Consider the following 11,951-nt stretch of genomic DNA (forward strand, 5'->3'; position numbering starts at 1 on the left):
GACGGACGGACGGCGGCAGACCCCCCGCCCCCTGCCCCCGGAGAGGTCCGAGGAAGGCTCTCGGCCACGAAGGCCCCGGCTGCCGGCACGAGAGGAGGAGCGCGGGCTCGCGTCGGGAGGCAACAGGAGAGCACGGACGTCGCGTCCTCCACTCCCGCCCCGCCGCCTCTAGAGGAGGGCGGGAGGGGAAGCGAGCTTTTGATCCAATTACCCCGCGGTCGCTCTGGGGATGAACCCGGCAGGCTTTTGCTTAGCAGCAGAGGCTGGGCCACCCGGGCAGAAGGCCAGGGCTGAGCTCTCGGAGGGGAAGACGAGCAAAAACAAAAACCACAGTTCCAAAGTTTGAGGCTCGGGAGCTCGGAAATCACATAAAAGCAAGAGCGACTCTACGCGTGTGGGGAGCGCGGGGCTGTCAACAGGGACTAGCCCCCTAGTCGGCCCTCTCTTGGTCGAGGAAAGGGCGGCAAGGCCTGCTGCCAGACGGCGGCGTGGTTTTCATGGGAGGTTTGGCACTCCGTTAGCCCCTCTTCGTTTTAAAATATTAGAGCTACATTTATTTCATTCATTGGAGGGGAGGCTTCGGCAGCAAGCCCACGCCAACGCGGAGCGCTTTGGCAGCGCCTCTGCCCGAAGGGAGGGTTTCTTTGTAAAGGGGGAGAAAGAGCCCAGAAAGAGCTTTCGTCTCAGCTTTGGGAGTCCACCGCCAATGCTGCCCCTTACTAAACGGGGGAAGCGGCGGTTCACTCAGGCGCTCTCCGCGTCGCCTCACTCGAGCTACCTCTTCGTCAGGGGCGAGCAAGGCGCTGCAGTGAAAAGCCTCCCTCGGCCAAGGCGCGGGCTGGCGGGAGGGGAAAGCTGGCACAGACCGCGAGAAAAGCCAGCTCACCCCTTTCTGCGGCTCCACTTACTGCTCCGTTGGCTACGAACGCCAACCAATCGGTTCGTTTCCAGGAGTGGAAATGTTTGCTTGAAAAGACACCAGAAGCATTGCACGTGTCTTTTTCCACTCCTTCTCTTTAAAGGATATAATGCCGTGTTTAAAGGGCTGCCTTATTTGTGTAGGAAGAAACTTCTGTCCTTTAGTGATCCCGGTTTCTCCTGCCCTTTAAAAATCAGTTCTCCATTTGCTTGGGAAAAAAATAAACACACACACACACACAGAGAGAGAGAGAGAGAGAGAGAGAGAGAGAGCTACTTTAATACCTTTTCCAGGTTTCCAGTTCTTACAGGCCTCTGGTTTCTTTAGAAATGGAGTTTACTATACATTCTTCACTCTCCTTAAACCAGTTTAGCCGTGACTCAGCAATTTTTTAAAGGGTTGCACATTTGGGAATACACCCTTGTTCAGTCTTATGTCTCTTTTTGCTAGCCTTGATATTTCCTTATAATATAAATTTTTAATACATATTTTTTCCTACTGACATAACGCTATCACTTAGCAGGCGTCAGCTTCCAAATTCAGAGTTGCCAGTGCTCATTTTTATCTTGAGTTTGCACTCTGTCAGTACTCTTTTTTTAAAAAAAGCACAAATGAGTGAGACCTAGGAGCCAGTAATTCAATGGTAAGCAAAATATACTTCTGCACATTGTATCAGGAAAACACTGGCAAGTTCCTACAAGTCCTGCTGCCAACTGGGATTTCCTTTCTCTGTCAAAATACATATAGTACTGGAACATAAACATTAAGCTATCCATGTGAACACACACATCAGATATATTTTGCTGTTGTTATTGCAGTTAAATAACTTCTACTATACACAAACCTAAGAAGATTTTCAAGGTATGTGAGAATGATTCCCCATAACTAATGCTATACCACCATCAGTGTTCATGGCCAAATAGGAATTTGAACCTAGATCTCTCAAGTTCTAGTTTCAGTCTCTGCCCACTCCACCAGTTGTTGTGTTTACTTAGAGGTAAGTTACTCACAACATGTATACTCAGTTAAATGCTTACTCAGTTAAATCATTTTTTACTTCATTTCCAAGAGGTAGCCATGTTAGTTCATTGCAAAAAATAGTTGAGTAGCATCTTAAATCACTAACCAAATTTTTATTTGGCACAAGCTGGAGCTCACTTCAACATGTGTATGAATTTAATTCAGGGGGACTGAATCCCAAGTACATGTTCCTTCAATTGTATCCTGAAAATGTAACATGTATAGTGACAGAAATTCATGGTTTATGCTGCTTCAGCCATTCCAGGAAAAAAAAGTCTCTGGCTCAAACTACAGGCCAGTAGCCTAATGAAGGTGTATCTTAAAGTCTAAATATAGTTTTAAGACTTAATCCCATAGCGTATGATTATTATTTACATTTATATTCCACTGTTTCTCGAAAAAGCAGTGTACATTAGTCTTTCCCTCAGTTTTTCCTATCACATATCTGGGATATAGATTAGGCTGACCAATAATTGGAGAGCTGTATAGAGTTGGAAAGACCATGTGGGTCATCTAACACTATCCCCTGTGAATGCAAAACATTCTAGCTAAAGAATTCCCAACAGAGGGTCATTCAAACTGTGTTTAACAAACTCTAGCAAAGGAAGGGACACCACTTTCTGTCATAGTCTGTTCCATTATTGAAGAGTTCTTGCCATCAGGAAGTTCTTCCTATTTCTTACCTGAAATCTTATCATTTGAATAACTTGGTCTCATTATCTGGAACAGCAGGCAATAATCTTGTTCCATCTTCCATGTGACAGTCTTTCACATATTCAAAGATGGCTATCAATGGTCCCCTTTATCATTCCTTGTAGGGATTACTTTCTACATCATTTACCATACAGGCCAAGTTCCTTTCAACATGTGCCAGGTTAATCCAGTGCCCAGTGACATCCAGTAAGCTTCACGGCTCGGTAGAAATTTGAACCACAGTCTCTCCAGACATGGTTCATGCATCAAAGTGTTGAGTAAGCTATAAATATAGCTGCACAGGTCTGAATTCAACTAATAGTCCTAGCTGAACTTAAAGTAGGCTCAAGAGACTATGGTAACGTGCTCTGTATTGAGGACTTCTAACAGCATCTAGTGTGGCTGAGAAGGCCAATTCGAGAGTGACAATCCCACAATGGAGACAAATACAATCTGGACCCTGTCCAGCTCCCTGATTTTGCTGGTTTTGGGACTGCCTCTTTGTCTCAGCCTGCTGGTCAAGTTTCTCTTCAAAATGGGAGAGGCCATGATGCACCGCCTGCCTCCAGGCTGAACGCTCAGATGTCAAGGTTTCCCATCTGTTGAGGTCCATTCCTAAGGCCTTCAGATCCCGCTTGCAGATATCCTTGTATCACAGCTGTGATCTCCCTCTGGGGCACTTGCCCTGCAGTAATTCTCCATACAGGAGATCTTTTGGAATCCGTCAGCCATTCTCACGACATTGTCAGGATTTGGTGACAGGAAAATGCGCAGAGTTAATTGAAGACACTTACACGTTCTTCTTCTTTAGCAAGACAGTTGTATTTACAATATTTACAAGTATATACAGGCTGGCATCACATCAGCATGGCAGGAACTCATTAAACAAACCGGCATAGAGGATAGCAGCAAATGGTGGAGAGAGAAGAGAAAGCTATAAACACGCTGTTAACTTATATACATATACAAGGCTTCTTTAGTCCAATCAGAAGACATATCTTCTGCACCTGGGTGTCTTCTCATTTTCAGTCATTGCATCATCTTCTCAGCAGTCACAATGACTCAGCATACACACATCTGTTCACAATGGCAGCTCATTAATAACACATTTATCCAGGTTCAGGCCTATAAAAATTACAATATCCTGACAGACATGCCCAAGCCAACATAGACGCCGCTGTTTCAGTAATGTATACATTCTAAAAATTCCAGCTCGTTCCAGGACTACACTATTTGGAACTTAATCCTGCCACGTGATGCCAAAAATGCATCAGAGGCAATGCATATGGAACATTTTCAGTTTCCTCTCCTGTCATGCACAAAGGGTCCAGGACTCACTGCAGTACAGAAGTGTACTAAGGACACAAGCTCTATAGACCTAGATCTTGGTATATGCCGTCAGCTTTTTGTTAAGCCATACTCTCTTTGTAGGTCTAGAGAACATGGTAGTTGCTTTGCCAATGCATTTATCCATCTTGACAACTAGAGAGTGTGTGTCAGAGATCACTGAGCCAGGGTACACGAAATCATGAATAACATCAAATTCTTGTGTAGATATAGTAATAGAGGGAGGTGAGTCCACACCCTGGCCCATGACTTGTGTTTTCTTCAGGTTGGTAGTTACTCCAAAATCTTGGCAGGCCTGGCTAAAAACAATTCATGAGTTGTTGGAGTACTTCGGCAGAGTGGTCAACAACAGCTGCATCATTGGCAAAGAGGAAGTCTGCATGCATTTCAGCTGGACTTTGGTCTTCACTCCCAATCTAAAGAGATTAAAGAGCTTTCCATCTGATCTAGTTCCCTCCAGCAAAGACAAAACATTTCATACAGCTCAGTAGTGATGATCTCTTTACAGCACTTTAACAGGGATGTTATCCTTCCCAGGTGCCTTTCCGGATGCGAGGGAATCCAAGGCCACTTTTATTTCTGCTAAAGTTGGTTCGTTGTCCAACTCTTCCAAGACAGGCAGGCACTGAATGTTATTTAACCCCTCCTTGGTTACTGCCCTGTTTCCCCAAAAATAAGACCTAATCTGAAAATAAGCCTTGTATGATTTTTCAGGATGCTCGTAATATAAGTCCTATCCCAAAAATATACCCTAGTTAAGTGAAACCCCACCCTCCACCATTGTGCAGCAACTAGAAGAAGATATGACTGTATTTGAATAAATGTAGATTGTTGTACATGAAAAAAAAAATCCCCTGAAAATAAGCCCTAATGTGTTTTTTGTAGCAAAAATTAATATAAGACTCTTATTTTCAGGAAAACACAGTATGGCCCTTCTAGAACAGGGATCCATAACCCCTGGTCCATGACCCAGCAGCAGTCCATGACCTACGCAAGCCTGGGCCGCAGACACAGATCTCCTGCCCCCTGCAAGCACCTCCATGAGTGCTGCTGCACATATGCATGTGAGTGCACTCCACCCATGCAAGTGTGGTGCACGCATATGCGTGAGAGTACTCTACCCCCTGCGAGCACACCACATCTCAATGAGTGTGCCATGATCCCCGCACGAGTGTGCCACCCCTCCAACCGGCCTGCGGTTGGGAAAAGGTTAGGGACCACTGCTCTAGAATATAGCTTACAGTAGTGCTGCACCCAGCATTCCATCTGCTGTACTCTGTCCTGGATGATTACGCCTGTAGCAGACTTCAAAGAAGCAGAACTCCTTTAGCTGAACTACATCCACTGAATGAATGCATTTTATGTATTGACTCATTCCAGTTTTTCAGAAAATCCAATTTTTTCCTCCAAAAGTAGATGTTACAGAGTGCCACTCATTCTTTCCTATAAATTATTCTACTTGGCCTAGATGGTGCTTTTAGTTGCCCAGGCAAAATCACACTCTCATAAGTTTGTGATTAATTATTTTACAGTATTATAGCATAGCACAAGCTTTTGTAGACTTTTATAGTTCACTTAATTCAGTGTATGAAATATTGTCCTGCAACTTACATGTGTGGTGTGGGTATAAATATACATTTGTACAGACACAGGAAGGATTAAAAATTTACATCAAGAGTGGACTGAAATGCTGTAATTAGATTTTTAATGTTGTGTACATTTAGTATGGCAGCTCATCAGGAAATGGTTACAATTGTTACTTAAATAATGTCTCAAGCGTAATGTGGCTCCAGTGATCCTACAAATGATGTGAACAAGCTTTAACTTGGCCTTTCTGGAGCATGAATTCTCTCACCTGAGCAGTAGCTAATAAACTCTTCCAAGACATCCACTTACTAAATAATATTTGCTTTTGGGGAACATCATAAGAATGAGTCATAAGAATAATTACAAAAAGATTGTGGCTTTCTGTATACAGGTCACCCCTAATATTTACTGATTCACTTCAGTTTTCATTTTTATACATAAGAATACTGAAATATGAAGTCAGTTTAGGTAAATATACCTGCCTGATTATAAATAAGAGTAAAAACATGCAACAAAATATTGCACTGCATCCGTCACTCTGACAAAAATAATCCCACTAAGTACTACAACTAATGTGGAACTGAAGATAGCGCACTATGGGAAAACAAGGGGAAGAAAAAACAAAACAGGCTATTTTCTCTCCTACCTTCCTACTTTATATATTGGGGTGAAGAACCCTGCAGCCATTATGATCAACAACTATTCCCATCATCATTCATTGCTGGCTACAGGGCCTAATGGGAACTGGAGTCCAACAACATTTGGAGGGTCACTGAACCACCACTGCTGCTACAGATAATACCAAAGGGCTCAAATTTAGTACAGTACTGGCAAAAGTCCTGAAATGTAAGCTTTTCATTACTACATATTGGGGAGATGTCTGAAAAGTAAGAAGGAAAAAATAATGTTCTTCCTCCTTAGCAAACCAGATTGTCCTCTTGACAGTTTAGGAAAGTGATTTCAAAGCCATTTAATACTTCTTGACCCTAATCCAGTCTGGGAAGCTACTAAGTTTATAGTATAAGATGTTAAGAGTTTTTTTAAAAAAAGAAGTCAGTTGCTCCTGCACCCTCATTCTTTTTTCCCCCCTTTCACCTAACACCCTCCACAATGCATTATTCAACAGTCTTCAGCATCCTGCAGCTCGTAGGAGCCAACAGGCATAGGCTGTTGTTTGGGCCTATTGTAAGAATCATATATCCATCTAGTTTGTATAGTTTTATTCTCAACACAAAATGAAGGTTATGGTCAAAGCTGAATTGCAAATACTGAGACAGGTTTTGGGAACACCAATTGAAGACAAAACTTTATATTCTTATGTGTCGTCATATCACCTTGGAAATGTTTGAGGCACAATTTCCTACTGTGTTTCTTCGAAAATAAGACAGGGTCTTATATTCATTTTTGTTCCAATTCATTTTTGCTCCAAAAATGCATTAGGGCTTATTTTCAGGTTAGATCTTATTTTTGGGGAAACAGGGTATTGTCTTGCCACCTATCAGTGAGTTTCCATGGCCAAGTCAGAATTTGAACCCAGGTCTTCTGAGCCTTAGTCTGACAATCACATCCACCCTGATTGCCTACTAAGACTTCTTTTGAACTACAGTATTTGTGCAGATGACGGGACTTCATGGGTACAATCCTATGCATACACACTTACAAACTACAATTGTGATGTGCCATCAAGTCAATTCTGATATATGATTACTCTTTTCAAGGTTTTCTGTGTAGAGAATACTCAGAAGTTATTTACCATTTCCTTTTTCTGGCAGTGCCCTGGAACAATGCAGCTTGCCCAAGGCCACACAGGTTGGCCCTACTTACAGGAGGCACAGTGGGTAACAAATGCCCAACCTCTGGTTCCACAGCCAAATACCTAAACCACTTAGTTAAGCCCCAATAAATTTGTAGGAATTAATTCTGGGTAAACATAGATAAAATGTGCATTCCTACTGAACTTGAGCAAATCAAACATGTTATTAATAACATGTGCTATTATTAACAAATTATGATTCTCTGTGCATTTATGCTCTATTGGTCTTACTGTCAATTGAGCTTGAATAATACTGTGGTTTAATCATAAAGGACTTCAGCTGAATCCAAGCCAATGTGTGTTTATATATGGAAGTAATTATGCCAACTTTTAAATCAGACAATTGTAGTCTTTAAAAGCAGCCTGCTTTGTATACATTAGGATCCTGCTTACATCTGTGCTAGAAAAATCTGTCTGCTAATCTTTGCAAATCAATTTAATATTGAAAGTATATCAAGTCAGGGTAGCTTTGGTTCCTTAACAGTTAGGTGCAATAACTAGAAAGCATAATGAATAAGAAATTTCACCTTCTGACCAGTGCAGACTTGGCTGAGACCATGACTAGTTTTTAACTTTAGTGAACAGGATTAGAGGAATCTGCCTCATGTCAGTAATATCCATTTAACACAGTGCTGCTCTTTCTCTCTGGTCATGGTTTTCCAGGATCTCATTAAAACTTCTTTGTCTCATTACCTTTCAGCTCAGCTTTTAATTGGAGACAGCAGGGAATGAATTCTTCTATATGCAAAGCATGGGATCTGCTACCACAACCTCCCTTGCTAAGAGAGCTAGGAACATGCTCTTTTTATAAATAAAAGTTTGCATTCTCTAAATTCTTTGGAACAAGAGATATTGCTATGAACACAATTTGTTCTATTCAGCAAGATTACACCCGAGCAGATTCCTATACCTGCTACATACCATATTTAATGATCACTGGAATATAAGATATTGAGAACAATATATGCAAGAAATTAAAATATATGCAAGAAATTAAAATATGAACTGCTGTTTTCACCAAGTTCCTACATTCCTTTGTTTTTGATAGACCTGCCCGTTATGAGTTTATCACAGATAATACTGGATAGAGAATAATTTAATTAGCAGCAGGCTTGCAATGTCTACAATGAGATATTAAAATCAAAATCGTTGGATGTTTAGTTTGAACAGCTTATGATTCAATGAAAGAGAGTCAATTTCCCAACCAAATACATAACATAAACATGCTTAGAATTTAAAGCTCATTAATTTTTGTACTGAGACATTAATCAAAGTCATTCAGTTCTCTACTCTGAGTATATATTTTATTTCCATAAAAGAATAAAAACTTCAATGTAAAGATTGAAAATAGTATCTTAGCCATCCAAAGCATTCTTTAATGTTAATTATGATCATGAACATTAATGAATTTTGTAAATGTAGAGCCAAATTATCTTCCTACAGCTTAAATCAATTTTTCTTATGCTGTCCTCACTGACATTCATATTGTTCCTGATAGTCTTAAAGCTGCTGTAGTTTAAGGTTGTGTTAAAGATTGGTGTAAGGTGCTTTGGGACCTTTTGAAGGAGAAAGGGTAAAAACAAACAAACAAACACACATATATATTTATACTGAGTTTTCAAAGACCAAACCAGTGCAAATTAGTATCTGATTTAAAAATAGATTCAAATTGTTTAATCTCTGGCAAAATATTCCTCATGGCTGTTCATTTACCCATCTTTCTCAAGACAATGAACTTACTAAACAGTTTGTGAACTGTACCCAATGTGTCCTTCATAGTTCACATACAAGAGTACTTTCTGTCAATCTCTGTATCTAAAATAAATCATAAATAATTAGAGCTGAAATAATTAATCGATTGTTCTACCCTTTTAATCAAGTGCAGTATCATTCATTGATTAAAATACGCTTACTGCAATATTGTTTGGCTTCAACTGTAGCGCTCAATTTGATTGTTCTCCTCTATCAGATTTGGTATATCAGTGAGCTAATGGAGATTGTTGATTTTTCACCTCTGGAAGGGTAAAAATGATTGTCTGTCATTTTGATTTCCTAATTTTTTGCTGGAAGTACTTTCTATAGTTTCTATACAAAGAACACATGAAAGACTGCTATTTTAAAATTGCTATTTAAGTTCCCAGAAGAATTTTAAATGAATTCAACATGCCTTAAAGTGCATAATCTAATGAGAGTTTACAGGGTATTTTAATGAGCTATGCAAACAGGGTTTCTGTCCAGAAATACAGAGCTTAATTTCATGCAGTTTTTATGTGCATATTAGGGACTGTATGGATGGTACCTTGAATGTGCATAAGTTACGTGGTTGTGTTTACTACTGAAGTTGCTTTATATGTGAAAGTCTAAATAGAGTCTGATTGTGGCAACCAAGGTATGTGAATTAGTGGTCAAAAACCAACAGTTTGGGAAGGAACTGCTGGCTATGCCATAATTTCAAGGGTTATTTAAACCTGTTTTAAAGCATTGAGTGCTATTTCAAATAATAAATTCTTAGTTATTATTTATTCATTACTCCTTTTATTTACAAGCACCTAGTGAAATGCTTGAAGCCCATGTTATTTGATCCTTTTCTATCTAGAAGAAACTGGGCACCTAGAGGTACTCCTCACTATTCAGAAGCCATAGATTTCCAAGGGCTGATCCTCATATTACAGTTCCCATGTGGAAGAGGAATACAATATAAAAGCCCCGTCTGGAGGCACACCTTTATGGAGAATTTGAGATTGGGACTAAACAATCAGAATGAATTACTTGATGCATTTCTGTACTGTACTACTTAAGACTGCAGGAAGATTAATCACGTTTGCATAGTTTCCCATATAAAATCTTCAGCAATACAACAATAACACAGAGCTTTATCCCCCCTCCTTTTACTCTACTTTATTCAGAGCATTTAAACTAGGGAAGCGTTCACTGAAAAAGATTCTATGCTTGCCTGGCACTTTTGATATTATTATGTATTACTATTATTAAGTACAGATTCAATTCAATTTGGGCTCAGTTGACTGATATTTAAATATTGTATAGGATTAGTTGCTTGAGATTCAGTTAAGGGGAATTGGTGCTCATGAATAATATAACAGCTCATATGATATGGTTCTATATACTGTTATTATTGTTATGTGCTATCACATTGCTTCTGATCTATGATGATAATATGAATTAGTGACTCCTGAACATGCTGTCATTAAGATCCCTGCTCAAACTAAAGATCACAGCTTCCTTTATTGGGTTAATCCATCTCTTATTCACTCGTCATCTTTTCCTTCTCCCTTCAACTTTTCCTAGCGTTATTAATTTTTCCACTGACTTTGTCTTCTCATGGTATGTGCAAGGTATGATAGCTTCCGTTTAGTCATTTTTGCTTCTAGAGAGTGTTTAGGATTGGCTTGATTTAGCGCCCACTCATTTCTCCCCCCCCCGACAGTCCAAAAGTGAGTTTTCCCGGTTGTCAAGGCTCCTCCCGATAACCTGAAGTGGCTTAATTAGTGAGTCACTTCAGGATATCAGCAAATTGAACAATTTATTAATTCCTGTCCTCTGAAGATGCTGGCCGCAGAGACTGGGGAAAGGTTAGGAAGAACAACCTTCAGAACACGGCCAAAGAGCCCGAAAAACCCACAACCACCAATTTAATTTCCCCCTTCGCAGAAAGATTGGAGAAGTGAAAAAAATTTTTTGATTCTGAGCGGCTCTGAGGCAGTGCATCTTAAAAGACCAAAAAATATTGTCTTTGGTTTCTCTTAAAAGAACCAGTTGAAAAACTGCTTATAGCCGAATCCTAGTAATGCAGGAGAACAGACTGCATAGCAAAGCTGGTGTTCCTACAGGTTGTATACGAAGTAGTCCCGTGTTTCATTTCGGCTGTTCCGCACCCTCCCTCCTCACCAGCCATCTAGGGAGCTGGACGGGGTTCGTGTGGGTATGCTGGAGTAAAAGTACAAAGGCACACCAGCGTACCTATTTTTGAACGAGCGTGCTGACTGGTGGTATGAGTGCCCTTGCTTTTGAGGCGTTAGCGCCAGTCCTCCTTTTTTGCTTCAAAACAAAGCTTTCCCCTCAGTTTTTTTTCCTCTGAAAGGAGAAAGGCCCTACTTACTTAAAGAAAATAAATAAATTAAAATGTTGCCCGGAGGTCAAACATACAATTTATGGTCCTAGAGCTTATTGTCCTTATTTAGACGTACGTCCTAGTATTTAAAAAAAGTCGCCTTTTTCAAATTCTGTGATACAGTACAAAGCCCAAGGCAGAATTTTGAGGGCGTGAGGAAAGGCCATGACGAGACCTCCGCCTCCTCCTCAACCGCCTGAGCGCGGCAGGGCTTCCTCGGGGCGTGGGCCGAGGCCCTTTCATAGGCCGTCTCCGGACACGCCTCTTCCTGGCAAGAAGAAAGAGAAGACGCCTAGCGTGCACACTCGGTTATATACGGCTCCCTGGTCTTGCTAAAGTTCCCGCTAGGGTTTCCAGGGTAAAGCAGAGGCTTCCGTGTCGCTGTGGTGGTGCCTTGCTTGCTCACTCGTTCGCTCCTCCTGCCTCTTGGCTCCACCAAGGCA

Source organism: Pogona vitticeps, chromosome 1 (genome assembly GCF_051106095.1).
Source record: "Pogona vitticeps strain Pit_001003342236 chromosome 1, PviZW2.1, whole genome shotgun sequence".
NCBI classification, from domain to species: Eukaryota; Metazoa; Chordata; class Lepidosauria; order Squamata; family Agamidae; genus Pogona; species Pogona vitticeps.